Here is a 19,997-nt window from a genome sequence, read left to right on the forward strand (position 1 = left end):
TCGTTGCTCTATGTTTACATTTGGACAGGCATATTTCATTTGAACACTTAAGTGTCACAGGTTATTCTGTTTAAGTGCATACTTCCTCTATTATGGTGTTTAAGAACAAATTTGTAGCTGATCGTAGTTTTTTATGGGATAAGTTTTCGATTTGATTTGTAATTTAGCCTAATTTTTTTTGATTTGCTGTAGATTTCTATCTGCTTTCACATCTGGATTCTCCTTCCTGACATAAAAGTGTTGTATCTTAAAGAACCCAAACGAGGGAGCAACAGATGAAATTGATGGGAGAGCACTTCGACAGCCCTGGTAGCTTGCCGTGATCGTATAGTGGTTAGTACTCTGCGTTGTGGCCGCAGCAACCCCGGTTCGAATCCGGGTCACGGCATTGAAACACAATGTCATGGCATACGGGTTATCTTTTATCTGTAAAATGCTAAACAAGTTGTGTTTGGTTTGTAGACGGTTGTCGTTGCTCTGAGTTTACATTTGGACGGGCACATTTCATTTGACAAGTTGTGTTTGCTCTGTAGACGGTTGTCGTTGCTTTATGTTTACATTTGGACAGGCATATTTCATTTGAACACTTAAGTGTCATAGGTTATTCTGTTTAAGTGCATATTTCTCTATTATGGTGTTTAAGAACAAATTTGTAGCTGATCGTAGTTTTTTATGGGGTACGTTTTCGATTTGATTTGTAATTTAGCCTAATTCCTTTGATTTGCTGTAGATTTCTATCTGCTTTCACATCTGGATTCTCCTTCCTGACATAAAAGTGTTGTATCTTAAAGAACCCAAACGAGGGAGCAACAGATGCAATTGATGGGAGAGCACTTCGACAGCCCTGGTAGTTCGCCGTGATCGTATAGTGGTTAGTACTCTGCGTTGTGGCCGCAGCAACCCCGGTTCGAATCCGGGTCACGGTTTTGAAACACAATGTCACGGCATACGGGTCATCGTTTATCTGTAAAAGGCTAAACAAGTTGTGTTTGGTTTGTAGACGGTTGTCGTTGCTCTGAGTTTACATTTGGACGGGCACATTTCATTTGACAAGTTGTGTTTGCTCTGTAGACGGTTGTCGTTGCTTTATGTTTACATTTGGACAGGCATATTTCATTTGAACACTTAAGTGTCATAGGTTATTCTGTTTAAGTGCATATTTCTCTATTATGGTGTTTAAGAACAAATTTGTAGCTGATCGTAGTTTTTTATGGGGTACGTTTTCGATTTGATCTGTAATTTAGCCTAATTTCTTTGATTTGCTGTGGATTTCTATCTGCTTTCACATCTGGATTCTCCTTCCTGACATAAAAGTGTTGTATCTTAAAGAACCCAAACGAGGGAGCAACAGATGAAATTGATGGGAGATCACTTCGACAGCCCTGGTAGCTCGCCGTGATCGTATAGTGGTTAGTACTCTGCGTTGTGGCCGCAGCAACCCCGGTTCGAATCCGGGTCACGGCATTGAAACACAATGTCACGGCATACGGGTCATGTTTTATCTGTAAAAGGCTGAACAAGTTGTGTTTGGTTTGTAGACGGTTGTCGTTGCTCTGAGTTTACATTTGGACGGGCACATTTCATTTGACAAGTTGTGTTTGCTCTGTAGACGGTTGTCGTTGCTTTATGTTTACATTTGGACAGGCATATTTCATTTGAACACTTAAGTGTCATAGGTTATTCTGTTTAAGTGCATATTTCTCTATTATGGTGTTTAAGAACAAATTTGTAGCTGATCGTAGTTTTTTATGGGGTACGTTTTCGATTTGATCTGTAATTTAGCCTAATTTCTTTGATTTGCTGTGGATTTCTATCTGCTTTCACATCTGGATTCTCCTTCCTGACATAAAAGTGTTGTATCTTAAAGAACCCAAACGAGGGAGCAACAGATGAAATTGATGGGAGATCACTTCGACAGCCCTGGTAGCTCGCCGTGATCGTATAGTGGTTAGTACTCTGCGTTGTGGCCGCAGCAACCCCGGTTCGAATCCGGGTCACGGCATTGATACACAATGTCACGGCATACGGGTCATGTTTTATCTGTAAAAGGCTGAACAAGTTGTGTTTGGTTTGTAGACGGTTGTCGTTGCTCTGAGTTTACATTTGGACGGGCACATTTCATTTGACAAGTTGTGTTTGCTCTGTAGACGGTTGTCGTTGCTTTATGTTTACATTTGGACAGGCATATTTCATTTGAACACTTAAGTGTCATAGGTTATTCTGTTTAAGTGCATATTTCTCTATTATGGTGTTTAAGAACAAATTTGTAGCTGATCGTAGTTTTTTATGGGGTACGTTTTCGATTTGATTTGTAATTTAGCCTAATTTCTTTGATTTGCTGTAGATTTCTATCTGCTTTCACATCTGGATTCTCCTTCCTGACATAAAAGTGTTGTATCTTAAAGAACCCAAACGAGGGAGCAACAGATGAAATTGATGGAAGAGTACTTCGAAAGCCCTGGTAGTTCACCGTGATCGTATAGTGGTTAGTACTCTGCGTTGTGGCCGCAGCAACCCCGGTTTGTATCTGGGTCACGGCATTGAAACACAATGTCACGGCATACGGGTCCTGTTTTATCTGTAAAAGGCGAAAAAAGTTGTGTTTGGTTTGTAGACGGTTGTCGTTACTCTGTTTTTACATTTTGACGGGCATATTTCATTTGCCAAGTTGTGTTGTTTTTTTTTACGTTGTCGTTGCTCTATGTTTACATTTGGACAGGCATATTTCATTTGAACACTTAAGTGTCACAGGTTATTCTGTTTAAGTGCATACTTCCTCTATTATGGTGTTTAAGAACAAATTTGTAGCTGATCGTAGTTTTTTATGGGATAAGTTTTCGATTTGATTTGTAATTTAGCCTAATTTTTTTTGATTTGCTGTAGATTTCTATCTGCTTTCACATCTGGATTCTTCTTCCTGACATAAAAGTGTTGTATCTTAAAGAACCCAAACGAGGGAGCAACAGATGAAATTGATGGGAGAGCACTTCGACAGCCCTGGTAGCTCGCCGTGATCGTATAGTGGTTAGTACTCTGCGTTGTGGACGCAGCAACCCCGGTTCGAATCCGGGTCACGGCATTGAAACACAATGTCACGGCATACGGGCCATGTTTTATCTGTAAAAGGCTGAACAAGTTGTGTTTGGTTTGTAGACGGTTGTCGTTGCTCTGAGTTTACATTTGGACGGGCACATTTCATTTGACAAGTTGTGTTTGCTTTGGACACTTAAGTGTCATAGGTTATTCTGTTTAAGTGCATATTTCTCTATTATGGTGTTTAAGAACAAATTTGTAGCTGATCGTAGTTTTTTATGGGGTACGTTTTCGATTTGATCTGTAATTTAGCCTAATTTCTTTGATTGGCTGTAGATTTCTATCTGCTTTCACATCTGGATTCTCCTTCCTGACATAAAAGTGTTGTATCTTAAAGAACCCAAACGAGGGAGCAACAGTTGAAATTGATGGGAGAGCACTTCGACAGCCCTGGTAACTCGCCGTGATCGTATAGTGGTTAGTACTCTGCGTTGTGGCCGCAGCAACCCCGGTTCGAATCCGGGTCACGGCATTGAAACACAATGTCACGGCATACGGGTCAAGTTTTATCTGTAAAAGGCTGAACAAGTTGTGTTTGGTTTGTAGACGGTTGTCGTTGCTCTGAGTTTACATTTGGACGGGCACATTTCATTTGACAAGTTGTGTTTGCTCTGTAGACGGTTGTCGTTGCTTTATGTTTACATTTGGACAGGCATATTTCATTTGAACACTTAAGTGTCATAGGTTATTCTGTTTAAGTGCATATTTCTCTATTATGGTGTTTAAGAACAAATTTGTAGCTGATCGTAGTTTTTTATGGGGTACGTTTTCGATTTGATCTGTAATTTAGCCTAATTTCTTTGATTTGCTGTAGATTTCTATCTGCTTTCACATCTGGATTCTCCTTCCTGCCATAAAAGTGTTGTAGCTTAAAGAACCCAAACGAGTTAGCAACAGATGAAACTGATGGAAGAGTACATCTAAAGCCCTGGTAGTTCGCCGTGATCGTATAGTGGTTAGTACACTGCGTTGTGGCCGCAGCAACCCCGGTTCGAATCCGGGTCACGGCATTGAAACACAATGTCACGGCATACGGGTCTTCATTTATCTGTAAAAGGCTAAACAAGTTGTGTTTGGTTTGTAGACGGTTGTCGTTGCTCTGAGTTTACATTTGGACGGGCACACTTCATTTGACAAGTTGTGTTTGCTCTGTAGACGGTTGTCGTTGCTTTATGTTTACATTTGGACAGGCATATTTCATTTGAACACTTAAGTGTCATAGGTTATTCTGTTTAAGTGCATATTTCTCTATTATGGTGTTTAAGAACAAATTTGTAGCTGATCGTAGTTTTTTATGGGGTACGTTTTCGATTTGATCTGTAATTTAGCCTAATTTCTTTGATTTGCTGTAGATTTCTATCTGCTTTCACATCTGGATTCTCCTTCCTGACATAAAAGTGTTGTATCTTAAAGAACCCAAACGAGGGAGCAACAAAAGAAATTGATGGGTGTGCACTTCGGCAGCCCTGGTAGCTCGCCGTGATCGTATAGTGGTTAGTACTCTGCGTTGTGGCCGCAGCAACCCCGGTTCGAATCCGGGTCACGGCATTGAAACACAATGTCACGGCATACGGGTCATGTTTTATCTGTAAAAGGCGAAAAAAGTTGTGTTTGGTTTGTAGACGGTTGTCGTTACTCTGTTTTTACATTTTGACGGGCATATTTCATTTGCCAAGTTGTGTATTTTTTTTTTACGTTGTCGTTGCTCTATGTTTACATTTGGACAGGCATATTTCATTTGAACACTTAAGTGTCACAGGTTATTCTGTTTGAGTGCATACTTCCTCTATTATGGTGTTTAAGAACAAATTTGTAGCAGATCGTAGTTTTTTATGGAATAAGTTTTCGATTTGATTTGTAATTTAGCCTAATTTTTTTTGATTTGCTGTAGATTTCTATCTGCTTTCACATCTGGATTCTTCTTCCTGACATAAAAGTGTTGTATCTTAAAGAACCCAAACGAGGTACCAACAGATGAAATTGATGGTAGAGCACTTCGACAGCCCTGGTAGTTCGCCGTGATCGTATAGTGGTTAGTACTCTGCGTTGTGGCCGCAGCAACCCCGGTTCGAATCCGGGTCACGGCATTGAAACAAAATGTCACGGCATACGGGTCATCGTTTATCTGTAAAAGGCTAAACAAGTTGTGTTTGGTTTGTAGACGGTTGTCGTTGCTCTGAGTTTACATTTGGACGGGCACATTTCATTTGACAAGTTGTGTTTGCTCTGTAGACGGTTGTCGTTGCTTTATGTTTACATTTGGACAGGCATATTTCATTTGAACACTTAAGTGTCATAGGTTATTCTGTTTAAGTGCATATTTCTCTATTATGGTGTTTAAGAACAAATTTGTAGCTGATCGTAGTTTTTTATGGGGTACGTTTTCGATTTGATCTGTAATTTAGCCTAATTTCTTTGATTTGCTGTGGATTTCTATCTGCTTTCACATCTGGATTCTCCTTCCTGACATAAAAGTGTTGTATCTTAAAGAACCCAAACGAGGGAGCAACAGATGAAATTGATGGAAGAGTACTTCGAAAGCCCTGGTAGTTCACCGTGATCGTATGGTGGTTAGTACTCTGCGTTGTGGCCGCAGCAACCCCGGTTTGTATCTGGGTCACGGCATTGAAACACAATGTCACGGCATACGGGTCCTGTTTTATCTGTAAAAGGCGAAAAAAGTTGTGTTTGGTTTGTAGACGGTTGTCGTTACTCTGTTTTTACATTTTGACGGGCATATTTCATTTGCCAAGTTGTGTTGTTTTTTTTTACGTTGTCGTTGCTCTATGTTTACATTTGGACAGGCATATTTCATTTGAACACTTAAGTGTCACAGGTTATTCTGTTTAAGTGCATACTTCCTCTATTATGGTGTTTAAGAACAAATTTGTAGCTGATCGTAGTTTTTTATGGGGTACGTTTTCGATTTGATCTGTAATTTAGCCTAATTTCTTTGATTTGCTGTAGATTTCTATCTGCTTTCACATCTGGATTCTCCTTCCTGACATAAAAGTGTTGTATCTTAAAGAACCCAAACGAGGGAGCAACAGATGAAATTGATGGGTGTGCACTTCGGCAGCCCTGGTAGCTCGCCGTGATCGTATAGTGGTTAGTACTCTGCGTTGTGGCCGCAGCAACCCCGGTTCGAATCCGGGTCACGGCATTGAAACACAATGTCACGGCATACGGGTCATGTTTTATCTGTAAAAGGCGAAAAAAGTTGTGTTTGGTTTGTAGACGGTTGTCGTTACTCTGTTTTTACATTTTGACGGGCATATTTCATTTGCCAAGTTGTGTATTTTTTTTTTACGTTGTCGTTGCTCTATGTTTACATTTGGACAGGCATATTTCATTTGAACACTTAAGTGTCACAGGTTATTCTGTTTAAGTGCATACTTCCTCTATTATGGTGTTTAAGAACAAATTTGTAGCTGATCGTAGTTTTTTATGGAATAAGTTTTCGATTTGATTTGTAATTTAGCCTAATTTTTTTTTATTTGCTGTAGATTTCTATCTGCTTTCACATCTGGATTCTTCTTCCTGACATAAAAGTGTTGTATCTTAAAGAACCCAAACGAGGGAGCAACAGATGAAATTGATGGGAGAGCACTTCGACAGCCCTGGTAGCTCGCCGTGATCGTATAGTGGTTAGTACTCTGCGTTGTGGCCGCAGCAACCCCGGTTCGAATCCGGGTCACGGCATTGAAACACAATGTCACGGCATACGGGTCAAGTTTTATCTGTAAAAGGCTGAACAAGTTGTGTTTGGTTTGTAGACGGTTGTGGTTGCTCTGAGTTTACATTTGGACGGGCACATTTAATTTGACAAGTTGTGTTTGCTCTGTAGACGGTTGTCGTTGCTTTATGTTTACATTTGGACAGGCATATTTCATTTGAACACTTAAGTGTCATAGGTTATTCTGTTTAAGTGCATATTTCTCTATTATGGTGTTTAAGAACAAATTTGTAGCTGATCGTAGTTTTTTATGGGGTACGTTTTCGATTTGATTTGTAATTTAGCCTAATTTCTTTGATTTGCTGTAGATTTCTATCTGCTTTCACATCTGGATTCTCCTTCCTGACATAAAAGTGTTGTATCTTAAAGAACCCAAACGAGGGAGCAACAGATGAAATTGATGGAAGAGTACTTCGAAAGCCCTGGTAGTTCACCGTGATCGTATAGTGGTTAGTACTCTGCGTTGTGGCCGCAGCAACCCCGGTTTGTATCTGGGTCACGGCATTGAAACACAATGTCACGGCATACGGGTCCTGTTTTATCTGTAAAAGGCGAAAAAAGTTGTGTTTGGTTTGTAGACGGTTGTCGTTACTCTGTTTTTACATTTTGACGGGCATATTTCATTTGCCAAGTTGTGTTGTTTTTTTTTACGTTGTCGTTGCTCTATGTTTACATTTGGACAGGCATATTTCATTTGAACACTTAAGTGTCACAGGTTATTCTGTTTAAGTGCATACTTCCTCTATTATGGTGTTTAAGAACAAATTTGTAGCTGATCGTAGTTTTTTATGGGATAAGTTTTCGATTTGATTTGTAATTTAGCCTAATTTTTTTTGATTTGCTGTAGATTTCTATCTGCTTTCACATCTGGATTCTCCTTCCTGACATAAAAGTGTTGTATCTTAAAGAACCCAAACGAGGGAGCAACAGATGAAATTGATGGGAGAGCACTTCGACAGCCCTGGTAGCTTGCCGTGATCGTATAGTGGTTAGTACTCTGCGTTGTGGCCGCAGCAACCCCGGTTCGAATCCGGGTCACGGCATTGAAACACAATGTCATGGCATACGGGTTATCTTTTATCTGTAAAATGCTAAACAAGTTGTGTTTGGTTTGTAGACGGTTGTCGTTGCTCTGAGTTTACATTTGGACGGGCACATTTCATTTGACAAGTTGTGTTTGCTCTGTAGACGGTTGTCGTTGCTTTATGTTTACATTTGGACAGGCATATTTCATTTGAACACTTAAGTGTCATAGGTTATTCTGTTTAAGTGCATATTTCTCTATTATGGTGTTTAAGAACAAATTTGTAGCTGATCGTAGTTTTTTATGGGGTACGTTTTCGATTTGATTTGTAATTTAGCCTAATTCCTTTGATTTGCTGTAGATTTCTATCTGCTTTCACATCTGGATTCTCCTTCCTGACATAAAAGTGTTGTATCTTAAAGAACCCAAACGAGGGAGCAACAGATGCAATTGATGGGAGAGCACTTCGACAGCCCTGGTAGTTCGCCGTGATCGTATAGTGGTTAGTACTCTGCGTTGTGGCCGCAGCAACCCCGGTTCGAATCCGGGTCACGGTTTTGAAACACAATGTCACGGCATACGGGTCATCGTTTATCTGTAAAAGGCTAAACAAGTTGTGTTTGGTTTGTAGACGGTTGTCGTTGCTCTGAGTTTACATTTGGACGGGCACATTTCATTTGACAAGTTGTGTTTGCTCTGTAGACGGTTGTCGTTGCTTTATGTTTACATTTGGACAGGCATATTTCATTTGAACACTTAAGTGTCATAGGTTATTCTGTTTAAGTGCATATTTCTCTATTATGGTGTTTAAGAACAAATTTGTAGCTGATCGTAGTTTTTTATGGGGTACGTTTTCGATTTGATCTGTAATTTAGCCTAATTTCTTTGATTTGCTGTGGATTTCTATCTGCTTTCACATCTGGATTCTCCTTCCTGACATAAAAGTGTTGTATCTTAAAGAACCCAAACGAGGGAGCAACAGATGAAATTGATGGGAGATCACTTCGACAGCCCTGGTAGCTCGCCGTGATCGTATAGTGGTTAGTACTCTGCGTTGTGGCCGCAGCAACCCCGGTTCGAATCCGGGTCACGGCATTGAAACACAATGTCACGGCATACGGGTCATGTTTTATCTGTAAAAGGCTGAACAAGTTGTGTTTGGTTTGTAGACGGTTGTCGTTGCTCTGAGTTTACATTTGGACGGGCACATTTCATTTGACAAGTTGTGTTTGCTCTGTAGACGGTTGTCGTTGCTTTATGTTTACATTTGGACAGGCATATTTCATTTGAACACTTAAGTGTCATAGGTTATTCTGTTTAAGTGCATATTTCTCTATTATGGTGTTTAAGAACAAATTTGTAGCTGATCGTAGTTTTTTATGGGGTACGTTTTCGATTTGATCTGTAATTTAGCCTAATTTCTTTGATTTGCTGTGGATTTCTATCTGCTTTCACATCTGGATTCTCCTTCCTGACATAAAAGTGTTGTATCTTAAAGAACCCAAACGAGGGAGCAACAGATGAAATTGATGGGAGATCACTTCGACAGCCCTGGTAGCTCGCCGTGATCGTATAGTGGTTAGTACTCTGCGTTGTGGCCGCAGCAACCCCGGTTCGAATCCGGGTCACGGCATTGATACACAATGTCACGGCATACGGGTCATGTTTTATCTGTAAAAGGCTGAACAAGTTGTGTTTGGTTTGTAGACGGTTGTCGTTGCTCTGAGTTTACATTTGGACGGGCACATTTCATTTGACAAGTTGTGTTTGCTCTGTAGACGGTTGTCGTTGCTTTATGTTTACATTTGGACAGGCATATTTCATTTGAACACTTAAGTGTCATAGGTTATTCTGTTTAAGTGCATATTTCTCTATTATGGTGTTTAAGAACAAATTTGTAGCTGATCGTAGTTTTTTATGGGGTACGTTTTCGATTTGATTTGTAATTTAGCCTAATTTCTTTGATTTGCTGTAGATTTCTATCTGCTTTCACATCTGGATTCTCCTTCCTGACATAAAAGTGTTGTATCTTAAAGAACCCAAACGAGGGAGCAACAGATGAAATTGATGGAAGAGTACTTCGAAAGCCCTGGTAGTTCACCGTGATCGTATAGTGGTTAGTACTCTGCGTTGTGGCCGCAGCAACCCCGGTTTGTATCTGGGTCACGGCATTGAAACACAATGTCACGGCATACGGGTCCTGTTTTATCTGTAAAAGGCGAAAAAAGTTGTGTTTGGTTTGTAGACGGTTGTCGTTACTCTGTTTTTACATTTTGACGGGCATATTTCATTTGCCAAGTTGTGTTGTTTTTTTTTACGTTGTCGTTGCTCTATGTTTACATTTGGACAGGCATATTTCATTTGAACACTTAAGTGTCACAGGTTATTCTGTTTAAGTGCATACTTCCTCTATTATGGTGTTTAAGAACAAATTTGTAGCTGATCGTAGTTTTTTATGGGATAAGTTTTCGATTTGATTTGTAATTTAGCCTAATTTTTTTTGATTTGCTGTAGATTTCTATCTGCTTTCACATCTGGATTCTTCTTCCTGACATAAAAGTGTTGTATCTTAAAGAACCCAAACGAGGGAGCAACAGATGAAATTGATGGGAGAGCACTTCGACAGCCCTGGTAGCTCGCCGTGATCGTATAGTGGTTAGTACTCTGCGTTGTGGCCGCAGCAACCCTGGTTCGAATCCGGGTCACGGCATTGAAACACAATGTCACGGCATACGGGCCATGTTTTATCTGTAAAAGGCTGAACAAGTTGTGTTTGGTTTGTAGACGGTTGTCGTTGCTCTGAGTTTACATTTGGACGGGCACATTTCATTTGACAAGTTGTGTTTGCTTTGGACACTTAAGTGTCATAGGTTATTCTGTTTAAGTGCATATTTCTCTATTATGGTGTTTAAGAACAAATTTGTAGCTGATCGTAGTTTTTTATGGGGTACGTTTTCGATTTGATCTGTAATTTAGCCTAATTTCTTTGATTGGCTGTAGATTTCTATCTGCTTTCACATCTGGATTCTCCTTCCTGACATAAAAGTGTTGTATCTTAAAGAACCCAAACGAGGGAGCAACAGTTGAAATTGATGGGAGAGCACTTCGACAGCCCTGGTAACTCGCCGTGATCGTATAGTGGTTAGTACTCTGCGTTGTGGCCGCAGCAACCCCGGTTCGAATCCGGGTCACGGCATTGAAACACAATGTCACGGCATACGGGTCAAGTTTTATCTGTAAAAGGCTGAACAAGTTGTGTTTGGTTTGTAGACGGTTGTCGTTGCTCTGAGTTTACATTTGGACGGGCACATTTCATTTGACAAGTTGTGTTTGCTCTGTAGACGGTTGTCGTTGCTTTATGTTTACATTTGGACAGGCATATTTCATTTGAACACTTAAGTGTCATAGGTTATTCTGTTTAAGTGCATATTTCTCTATTATGGTGTTTAAGAACAAATTTGTAGCTGATCGTAGTTTTTTATGGGGTACGTTTTCGATTTGATCTGTAATTTAGCCTAATTTCTTTGATTTGCTGTAGATTTCTATCTGCTTTCACATCTGGATTCTCCTTCCTGCCATAAAAGTGTTGTAGCTTAAAGAACCCAAACGAGTTAGCAACAGATGAAACTGATGGAAGAGTACATCTAAAGCCCTGGTAGTTCGCCGTGATCGTATAGTGGTTAGTACACTGCGTTGTGGCCGCAGCAACCCCGGTTCGAATCCGGGTCACGGCATTGAAACACAATGTCACGGCATACGGGTCTTCATTTATCTGTAAAAGGCTAAACAAGTTGTGTTTGGTTTGTAGACGGTTGTCGTTGCTCTGAGTTTACATTTGGACGGGCACACTTCATTTGACAAGTTGTGTTTGCTCTGTAGACGGTTGTCGTTGCTTTATGTTTACATTTGGACAGGCATATTTCATTTGAACACTTAAGTGTCATAGGTTATTCTGTTTAAGTGCATATTTCTCTATTATGGTGTTTAAGAACAAATTTGTAGCTGATCGTAGTTTTTTATGGGGTACGTTTTCGATTTGATCTGTAATTTAGCCTAATTTCTTTGATTTGCTGTAGATTTCTATCTGCTTTCACATCTGGATTCTCCTTCCTGACATAAAAGTGTTGTATCTTAAAGAACCCAAACGAGGGAGCAACAAAAGAAATTGATGGGTGTGCACTTCGGCAGCCCTGGTAGCTCGCCGTGATCGTATAGTGGTTAGTACTCTGCGTTGTGGCCGCAGCAACCCCGGTTCGAATCCGGGTCACGGCATTGAAACACAATGTCACGGCATACGGGTCATGTTTTATCTGTAAAAGGCGAAAAAAGTTGTGTTTGGTTTGTAGACGGTTGTCGTTACTCTGTTTTTACATTTTGACGGGCATATTTCATTTGCCAAGTTGTGTATTTTTTTTTTACGTTGTCGTTGCTCTATGTTTACATTTGGACAGGCATATTTCATTTGAACACTTAAGTGTCACAGGTTATTCTGTTTGAGTGCATACTTCCTCTATTATGGTGTTTAAGAACAAATTTGTAGCAGATCGTAGTTTTTTATGGAATAAGTTTTCGATTTGATTTGTAATTTAGCCTAATTTTTTTTGATTTGCTGTAGATTTCTATCTGCTTTCACATCTGGATTCTTCTTCCTGACATAAAAGTGTTGTATCTTAAAGAACCCAAACGAGGTACCAACAGATGAAATTGATGGTAGAGCACTTCGACAGCCCTGGTAGTTCGCCGTGATCGTATAGTGGTTAGTACTCTGCGTTGTGGCCGCAGCAACCCCGGTTCGAATCCGGGTCACGGCATTGAAACAAAATGTCACGGCATACGGGTCATCGTTTATCTGTAAAAGGCTAAACAAGTTGTGTTTGGTTTGTAGACGGTTGTCGTTGCTCTGAGTTTACATTTGGACGGGCACATTTCATTTGACAAGTTGTGTTTGCTCTGTAGACGGTTGTCGTTGCTTTATGTTTACATTTGGACAGGCATATTTCATTTGAACACTTAAGTGTCATAGGTTATTCTGTTTAAGTGCATATTTCTCTATTATGGTGTTTAAGAACAAATTTGTAGCTGATCGTAGTTTTTTATGGGGTACGTTTTCGATTTGATCTGTAATTTAGCCTAATTTCTTTGATTTGCTGTGGATTTCTATCTGCTTTCACATCTGGATTCTCCTTCCTGACATAAAAGTGTTGTATCTTAAAGAACCCAAACGAGGGAGCAACAGATGAAATTGATGGAAGAGTACTTCGAAAGCCCTGGTAGTTCACCGTGATCGTATGGTGGTTAGTACTCTGCGTTGTGGCCGCAGCAACCCCGGTTTGTATCTGGGTCACGGCATTGAAACACAATGTCACGGCATACGGGTCCTGTTTTATCTGTAAAAGGCGAAAAAAGTTGTGTTTGGTTTGTAGACGGTTGTCGTTACTCTGTTTTTACATTTTGACGGGCATATTTCATTTGCCAAGTTGTGTTGTTTTTTTTTACGTTGTCGTTGCTCTATGTTTACATTTGGACAGGCATATTTCATTTGAACACTTAAGTGTCACAGGTTATTCTGTTTAAGTGCATACTTCCTCTATTATGGTGTTTAAGAACAAATTTGTAGCTGATCGTAGTTTTTTATGGGGTACGTTTTCGATTTGATCTGTAATTTAGCCTAATTTCTTTGATTTGCTGTAGATTTCTATCTGCTTTCACATCTGGATTCTCCTTCCTGACATAAAAGTGTTGTATCTTAAAGAACCCAAACGAGGGAGCAACAGATGAAATTGATGGGTGTGCACTTCGGCAGCCCTGGTAGCTCGCCGTGATCGTATAGTGGTTAGTACTCTGCGTTGTGGCCGCAGCAACCCCGGTTCGAATCCGGGTCACGGCATTGAAACACAATGTCACGGCATACGGGTCATGTTTTATCTGTAAAAGGCGAAAAAAGTTGTGTTTGGTTTGTAGACGGTTGTCGTTACTCTGTTTTTACATTTTGACGGGCATATTTCATTTGCCAAGTTGTGTATTTTTTTTTTACGTTGTCGTTGCTCTATGTTTACATTTGGACAGGCATATTTCATTTGAACACTTAAGTGTCACAGGTTATTCTGTTTAAGTGCATACTTCCTCTATTATGGTGTTTAAGAACAAATTTGTAGCTGATCGTAGTTTTTTATGGAATAAGTTTTCGATTTGATTTGTAATTTAGCCTAATTTTTTTTTATTTGCTGTAGATTTCTATCTGCTTTCACATCTGGATTCTTCTTCCTGACATAAAAGTGTTGTATCTTAAAGAACCCAAACGAGGGAGCAACAGATGAAATTGATGGGAGAGCACTTCGACAGCCCTGGTAGCTCGCCGTGATCGTATAGTGGTTAGTACTCTGCGTTGTGGCCGCAGCAACCCCGGTTCGAATCCGGGTCACGGCATTGAAACACAATGTCACGGCATACGGGTCAAGTTTTATCTGTAAAAGGCTGAACAAGTTGTGTTTGGTTTGTAGACGGTTGTGGTTGCTCTGAGTTTACATTTGGACGGGCACATTTAATTTGACAAGTTGTGTTTGCTCTGTAGACGGTTGTCGTTGCTTTATGTTTACATTTGGACAGGCATATTTCATTTGAACACTTAAGTGTCATAGGTTATTCTGTTTAAGTGCATATTTCTCTATTATGGTGTTTAAGAACAAATTTGTAGCTGATCGTAGTTTTTTATGGGGTACGTTTTCGATTTGATCTGTAATTTAGCCTAATTTCTTTTATTTGCTGTAGATTTCTATCTGCTTTCACATCTGGATTCTCCTTCCTGCCATAAAAGTGTTGTATCTTAAAGAACCCAAACGAGTTAGCAACAGATGAAACTGATGGAAGAGTACATCTAAAGCCCTGGTAGTTCGCCGTGATCGTATAGTGGTTAGTACTCTGCGTTGTGGCCGCAGCAACCCCGGTTCGAAACCGGGTCACGGCATTGAAACACAATGTCACGGCATACGGGTCAAGTTTTATCTGTAAAAGGCTGAACAAGTTGTGTTTGCTCTGTAGACGGTTGTCGTTGCCTTATGTTTACATTTGGACAGGCATATTTCATTTGAACACTTAAGTGTCATAGGTTATTCTGTTTAAGTGCATATTTCTCTATTATGGTGTTTAAGAACAAATTTGTAGCTGATCGTAGTTTTTTATGGGGTACGTTTTCGATTTGATCTGTAATTTAGCCTAATTTCTTTGATTTGCTGTAGATTTCTATCTGCTTTCACATCTGGATTCTCCTTCCTGCCATAAAAGTGTTGTATCTTAAAGAATCCAAATGAGGGAGCAACAGATGAAATTGATGGGAGAGCACTTCGACAGCCCTGGTAGCTCGCCGTGATCGTATAGTGGTTAGTACTCTGCGTTGTGGCCGCAGCAACCCCGGTTCGAATCCGGGTCACGGCATTGAAACACAATGTCACGGCATACGGGTCATGTTTTATCTGTAAAAGGCTGAACAAGTTGTGTTTGGTTTGTAGACGGTTGTCGTTGCTCTGAGTTTACATTTGGACGGGCACATTTCATTTGACAAGTTGTGTTTGCTTTGGACACTTAAGTGTCATAGGTTATTCTGTTTAAGTGCATATTTCTCTATTATGGTGTTTAAGAACAAATTTGTAGCTGATCGTAGTTTTTTATGGGGTACGTTTTCGATTTGATCTGTAATTTAGCCTAATTTCTTTGATTTGCTGTAGATTTCTATCTGCTTTCACATCTGGATTCTCCTTCCTGACATAAAAGTGTTGTATCTTAAAGAACCCAAACGAGGGAGCAACAGTTGAAATTGATGGGAGAGTACTTCGACAGCCCTGGTAACTCGCCGTGATCGTATAGTGGTTAGTACTCTGCGTTGTGGCCGCAGCAACCCCGGTTCGAATCCGGGTCACGGCATTGAAACACAATGTCACTGCATACGGGTCAAGTTTTATCTGTAAAAGGCTGAACAAGTTGTGTTTGCTTTGTAGACGGTTGTCGTTGCTCTGAGTTTACATTTGGACGGGCACATTTCATTTGACAAGTTGTGTTTGCTCTGTAGACGGTTGTCGTTGCTTTATGTTTACATTTGGACAGGCATATTTCATTTGAACACTTAAGTGTCATAGGTTATTCTGTTTAAGTGCATATTTCTCTATTATGGTGTTTAAGAACAAATTTGTAGCTGATCGTAGTTTTTTATGGGGTACGTTTTCGATTTGATTTGTAATTTAGCCTAATTTCTTTGATTTGCTGTAGATTTCTATCTGCTTTCACATCTGGATTCTCCTTCCTGACATAAAAGTGTTGTATCTTAAAGAACCCAAACGAGGGAGCAACAGATGAAATTGATGGAAGAGTACTTCGAAAGCCCTGGTAGTTCACCGTGATCGTATAGTGGTTAGTACTCTGCGTTGTGGCCGCAGCAACCCCGGTTTGTATCTGGGTCACGGCATTGAAACACAATGTCACGGCATACGGGTCCTGTTTTATCTGTAAAAGGCGAAAAAAGTTGTGTTTGGTTTGTAGACGGTTGTCGTTACTCTGTTTTTACATTTTTACGGGCATATTTCATTTGCCAAGTTGTGTTGTTTTTTTTTACGTTGTCGTTGCTCTATGTTTACATTTGGACAGGCATATTTCATTTGAACACTTAAGTGTCACAGGTTATTCTGTTTAAGTGCATACTTCCTCTATTATGGTGTTTAAGAACAAATTTGTAGCTGATCGTAGTTTTTTATGGGATAAGTTTTCGATTTGATTTGTAATTTAGCCTAATTTTTTTTGATTTGCTGTAGATTTCTATCTGCTTTCACATCTGGATTCTCCTTCCTGACATAAAAGTGTTGTATCTTAAAGAACCCAAACGAGGGAGCAACAGATGAAATTGATGGGAGAGCACTTCGACAGCCCTGGTAGCTTGCCGTGATCGTATAGTGGTTAGTACTCTGCGTTGTGGCCGCAGCAACCCCGGTTCGAATCCGGGTCACGGCATTGAAACACAATGTCATGGCATACGTGTCATCTTTTATCTGTAAAATGCTAAACAAGTTGTGTTTGGTTTGTAGACGGTTGTCGTTGCTCTGAGTTTACATTTGGACGGGCACATTTCATTTGACAAGTTGTGTTTGCTCTGTAGACGGTTGTCGTTGCTTTATGTTTACATTTGGACAGGCATATTTCATTTGAACACTTAAGTGTCATAGGTTATTCTGTTTAAGTGCATATTTCTCTATTATGGTGTTTAAGAACAAATTTGTAGCTGATCGTAGTTTTTTATGGGGTACGTTTTCGATTTGATTTGTAATTTAGCCTAATTCCTTTGATTTGCTGTAGATTTCTATCTGCTTTCACATCTGGATTCTCCTTCCTGACATAAAAGTGTTGTATCTTAAAGAACCCAAACGAGGGAGCAACAGATGAAATTGATGGGAGAGCACTTCGACAGCCCTGGTAGTTCGCCGTGATCGTATAGTGGTTAGTACTCTGCGTTGTGGCCGCAGCAACCCCGGTTCGAATCCGGGTCAAGGCATTGAAACACAATTTCACGGCATACGGGTCATCGTTTATCTGTAAAAGGCTAAACAAGTTGTGTTTGGTTTGTAGACGGTTGTCGTTGCTCTGAGTTTACATTTGGACGGGCACATTTCATTTGACAAGTTGTGTTTGCTCTGTAGACGGTTGTCGTTGCTTTATGTTTACATTTGGACAGGCATATTTCATTTGAACACTTAAGTGTCATAGGTTATTCTGTTTAAGTGCATATTTCTCTATTATGGTGTTTAAGAACAAATTTGTAGCTGATCGTAGTTTTTTATGGGGTACGTTTTCGATTTGATCTGTAATTTAGCCTAATTTCTTTGATTTGCTGTGGATTTCTATCTGCTTTCACATCTGGATTCTCCTTCCTGACATAAAAGTGTTGTATCTTAAAGAACCCAAACGAGGGAGCAACAGATGAAATTGATGTGAGTTCACTTCGACAGCCCTGGTAGCTCGCCGTGATCGTATAGTGGTTAGTACTCTGCGTTGTGGCCGCAGCAACCCCGGTTCGAATCCGGGTCACGGCATTGAAACACAATGTCACGGCATACGGGTCATGTTTTATCTGTAAAAGGCTGAACAAGTTGTGTTTGGTTTGTAGACGGTTGTCGTTGCTCTGAGTTTACATTTGGACGGGCACATTTCATTTGACAAGTTGTGTTTGCTCTGTAGACGGTTGTCGTTGCTTTATGTTTACATTTGGACAGGCATATTTCATTTGAACACTTAAGTGTCATAGGTTATTCTGTTTAAGTGCATATTTCTCTATTATGGTGTTTAAGAACAAATTTGTAGCTGATCGTAGTTTTTTATGGGGTACGTTTTCGATTTGATTTGTAATTTAGCCTAATTTCTTTGATTTGCTGTAGATTTCTATCTGCTTTCACATCTGGATTCTCCTTCCTGACATAAAAGTGTTGTATCTTAAAGAACCCAAACGAGGGAGCAACAGATGAAATTGATGGAAGAGTACTTCGAAAGCCCTGGTAGTTCACCGTGATCGTATAGTGGTTAGTACTCTGCGTTGTGGCCGCAGCAACCCCGGTTCGAATCCGGGTCACGGCATTGAAACACAATGTCACGGCATACGGGTCATGTTTTATCTGTAAAAGGCTGAACAAGTTGTGTTTGGTTTGTAGACGGTTGTCGTTGCTCTGAGTTTACATTTGGACGGGCACATTTCATTTGACAAGTTGTGTTTGCTCTGTAGACGGTTGTCGTTGCTTTATGTTTACATTTGGACAGGCATATTTCATTTGAACACTTAAGTGTCATAGGTTATTCTGTTTAAGTGCATATTTCTCTATTATGGTGTTTAAGAACAAATTTGTAGCTGATCGTAGTTTTTTATGGGGTACGTTTTCGATTTGATTTGTAATTTAGCCTAATTTCTTTGATTTGCTGTAGATTTCTATCTGCTTTCACATCTGGATTCTCCTTCCTGACATAAAAGTGTTGTATCTTAAAGAACCCAAACGAGGGAGCAACAGATGAAATTGATGGAAGAGTACTTCGAAAGCCCTGGTAGTTCACCGTGATCGTATAGTGGTTAGTACTCTGCGTTGTGGCCGCAGCAACCCCGGTTTGTATCTGGGTCACGGCATTGAAACACAATGTCACGGCATACGGGTCCTGTTTTATCTGTAAAAGGCGAAAAAAGTTGTGTTTGGTTTGTAGACGGTTGTCGTTACTCTGTTTTTACATTTTGACGGGCATATTTCATTTGCCAAGTTGTGTTGTTTTTTTTTACGTTGTCGTTGCTCTATGTTTACATTTGGACAGGCATATTTCATTTGAACACTTAAGTGTCACAGGTTATTCTGTTTAAGTGCATACTTCCTCTATTATGGTGTTTAAGAACAAATTTGTAGCTGATCGTAGTTTTTTATGGGGTACGTTTTCGATTTGATCTGTAATTTAGCCTAATTTCTTTGATTTGCTGTGGATTTCTATCTGCTTTCACATCTGGATTCTCCTTCCTGACATAAAAGTGTTGTATCTTAAAGAACCCAAACGAGGGAGCAACAGATGAAATTGATGTGAGTTCATTTCGACAGCCCTGGTAGCTCGCCGTGATCGTATAGTGGTTAGTACTCTGCGTTGTGGCCGCAGCAACCCCGGTTCGAATCCGGGTCACGGCATTGAAACACAATGTCACGGCATACGGGTCATGTTTTATCTGTAAAAGGCTGAACAAGTTGTGTTTGGTTTGTAGACGGTTGTCGTTGCTCTGAGTTTACATTTGGACGGGCACATTTCATTTGACATGTTGTGTTTGCTCTGTAGACGGTTGTCGTTGCTTTATGTTTACATTTGGACAGGCATATTTCATTTGAACACTTAAGTGTCATAGGTTATTCTGTTTAAGTGCATATTTCTCTATTATGGTGTTTAAGAACAAATTTGTAGCTGATCGTAGTTTTTTATGGGGTACGTTTTCGATTTGATTTGTAATTTAGCCTAATTTCTTTGATTTGCTGTAGATTTCTATCTGCTTTCACATCTGGATTCTCCTTCCTGACATAAAAGTGTTGTATCTTAAAGAACCCAAACGAGGGAGCAACAGATGAAATTGATGGAAGAGTACTTCGAAAGCCCTGG

General features: G+C 40.0%; 26 non-coding genes across 26 annotated transcripts; all 26 read left to right on the top strand.

Moving 5' to 3' along the window:
* Nucleotides 1–316: 316 nt before the first annotated feature.
* trnah-gug (transfer RNA histidin (anticodon GUG)) lies at nucleotides 317–388 on the top strand. Its single transcript has one exon. It is a non-coding gene; the product is annotated as a tRNA-His (tRNA).
* A 1,004-nt stretch (nucleotides 389–1,392) lies between these two features.
* On the top strand, nucleotides 1,393–1,464 carry trnah-gug (transfer RNA histidin (anticodon GUG)). Its single transcript has one exon. It is a non-coding gene; the product is annotated as a tRNA-His (tRNA).
* A 466-nt stretch (nucleotides 1,465–1,930) lies between these two features.
* trnah-gug (transfer RNA histidin (anticodon GUG)) lies at nucleotides 1,931–2,002 on the top strand. The gene has a single exon. It is a non-coding gene; the product is annotated as a tRNA-His (tRNA).
* A 1,005-nt stretch (nucleotides 2,003–3,007) lies between these two features.
* Nucleotides 3,008–3,079, top strand: trnah-gug (transfer RNA histidin (anticodon GUG)). The gene has a single exon. It is a non-coding gene; the product is annotated as a tRNA-His (tRNA).
* A 414-nt stretch (nucleotides 3,080–3,493) lies between these two features.
* On the top strand, nucleotides 3,494–3,565 carry trnah-gug (transfer RNA histidin (anticodon GUG)). The gene has a single exon. It is a non-coding gene; the product is annotated as a tRNA-His (tRNA).
* Nucleotides 3,566–4,031: 466 nt separating this feature from the next.
* trnah-gug (transfer RNA histidin (anticodon GUG)) lies at nucleotides 4,032–4,103 on the top strand. The gene has a single exon. It is a non-coding gene; the product is annotated as a tRNA-His (tRNA).
* A 466-nt stretch (nucleotides 4,104–4,569) lies between these two features.
* Nucleotides 4,570–4,641, top strand: trnah-gug (transfer RNA histidin (anticodon GUG)). The gene has a single exon. It is a non-coding gene; the product is annotated as a tRNA-His (tRNA).
* A 467-nt stretch (nucleotides 4,642–5,108) lies between these two features.
* Nucleotides 5,109–5,180, top strand: trnah-gug (transfer RNA histidin (anticodon GUG)). Its single transcript has one exon. It is a non-coding gene; the product is annotated as a tRNA-His (tRNA).
* Nucleotides 5,181–6,184: 1,004 nt separating this feature from the next.
* trnah-gug (transfer RNA histidin (anticodon GUG)) lies at nucleotides 6,185–6,256 on the top strand. The gene has a single exon. It is a non-coding gene; the product is annotated as a tRNA-His (tRNA).
* Nucleotides 6,257–6,723: 467 nt separating this feature from the next.
* On the top strand, nucleotides 6,724–6,795 carry trnah-gug (transfer RNA histidin (anticodon GUG)). The gene has a single exon. It is a non-coding gene; the product is annotated as a tRNA-His (tRNA).
* Nucleotides 6,796–7,800: 1,005 nt separating this feature from the next.
* trnah-gug (transfer RNA histidin (anticodon GUG)) lies at nucleotides 7,801–7,872 on the top strand. Its single transcript has one exon. It is a non-coding gene; the product is annotated as a tRNA-His (tRNA).
* Nucleotides 7,873–8,876: 1,004 nt separating this feature from the next.
* On the top strand, nucleotides 8,877–8,948 carry trnah-gug (transfer RNA histidin (anticodon GUG)). Its single transcript has one exon. It is a non-coding gene; the product is annotated as a tRNA-His (tRNA).
* Nucleotides 8,949–9,414: 466 nt separating this feature from the next.
* On the top strand, nucleotides 9,415–9,486 carry trnah-gug (transfer RNA histidin (anticodon GUG)). The gene has a single exon. It is a non-coding gene; the product is annotated as a tRNA-His (tRNA).
* Nucleotides 9,487–10,491: 1,005 nt separating this feature from the next.
* On the top strand, nucleotides 10,492–10,563 carry trnah-gug (transfer RNA histidin (anticodon GUG)). The gene has a single exon. It is a non-coding gene; the product is annotated as a tRNA-His (tRNA).
* Nucleotides 10,564–10,977: 414 nt separating this feature from the next.
* On the top strand, nucleotides 10,978–11,049 carry trnah-gug (transfer RNA histidin (anticodon GUG)). Its single transcript has one exon. It is a non-coding gene; the product is annotated as a tRNA-His (tRNA).
* A 466-nt stretch (nucleotides 11,050–11,515) lies between these two features.
* trnah-gug (transfer RNA histidin (anticodon GUG)) lies at nucleotides 11,516–11,587 on the top strand. Its single transcript has one exon. It is a non-coding gene; the product is annotated as a tRNA-His (tRNA).
* A 466-nt stretch (nucleotides 11,588–12,053) lies between these two features.
* trnah-gug (transfer RNA histidin (anticodon GUG)) lies at nucleotides 12,054–12,125 on the top strand. Its single transcript has one exon. It is a non-coding gene; the product is annotated as a tRNA-His (tRNA).
* A 467-nt stretch (nucleotides 12,126–12,592) lies between these two features.
* trnah-gug (transfer RNA histidin (anticodon GUG)) lies at nucleotides 12,593–12,664 on the top strand. The gene has a single exon. It is a non-coding gene; the product is annotated as a tRNA-His (tRNA).
* Nucleotides 12,665–13,668: 1,004 nt separating this feature from the next.
* On the top strand, nucleotides 13,669–13,740 carry trnah-gug (transfer RNA histidin (anticodon GUG)). The gene has a single exon. It is a non-coding gene; the product is annotated as a tRNA-His (tRNA).
* Nucleotides 13,741–14,207: 467 nt separating this feature from the next.
* Nucleotides 14,208–14,279, top strand: trnah-gug (transfer RNA histidin (anticodon GUG)). Its single transcript has one exon. It is a non-coding gene; the product is annotated as a tRNA-His (tRNA).
* A 466-nt stretch (nucleotides 14,280–14,745) lies between these two features.
* trnah-gug (transfer RNA histidin (anticodon GUG)) lies at nucleotides 14,746–14,817 on the top strand. Its single transcript has one exon. It is a non-coding gene; the product is annotated as a tRNA-His (tRNA).
* Nucleotides 14,818–15,212: 395 nt separating this feature from the next.
* On the top strand, nucleotides 15,213–15,284 carry trnah-gug (transfer RNA histidin (anticodon GUG)). The gene has a single exon. It is a non-coding gene; the product is annotated as a tRNA-His (tRNA).
* A 414-nt stretch (nucleotides 15,285–15,698) lies between these two features.
* Nucleotides 15,699–15,770, top strand: trnah-gug (transfer RNA histidin (anticodon GUG)). Its single transcript has one exon. It is a non-coding gene; the product is annotated as a tRNA-His (tRNA).
* Nucleotides 15,771–16,775: 1,005 nt separating this feature from the next.
* trnah-gug (transfer RNA histidin (anticodon GUG)) lies at nucleotides 16,776–16,847 on the top strand. The gene has a single exon. It is a non-coding gene; the product is annotated as a tRNA-His (tRNA).
* A 1,004-nt stretch (nucleotides 16,848–17,851) lies between these two features.
* Nucleotides 17,852–17,923, top strand: trnah-gug (transfer RNA histidin (anticodon GUG)). The gene has a single exon. It is a non-coding gene; the product is annotated as a tRNA-His (tRNA).
* Nucleotides 17,924–19,465: 1,542 nt separating this feature from the next.
* On the top strand, nucleotides 19,466–19,537 carry trnah-gug (transfer RNA histidin (anticodon GUG)). Its single transcript has one exon. It is a non-coding gene; the product is annotated as a tRNA-His (tRNA).
* Nucleotides 19,538–19,997: the final 460 nt, after the last annotated feature.

Source organism: Gadus macrocephalus, chromosome 20 (genome assembly GCF_031168955.1).
Source record: "Gadus macrocephalus chromosome 20, ASM3116895v1".
In the NCBI taxonomy this organism is placed as follows: Eukaryota; Metazoa; Chordata; class Actinopteri; order Gadiformes; family Gadidae; genus Gadus; species Gadus macrocephalus.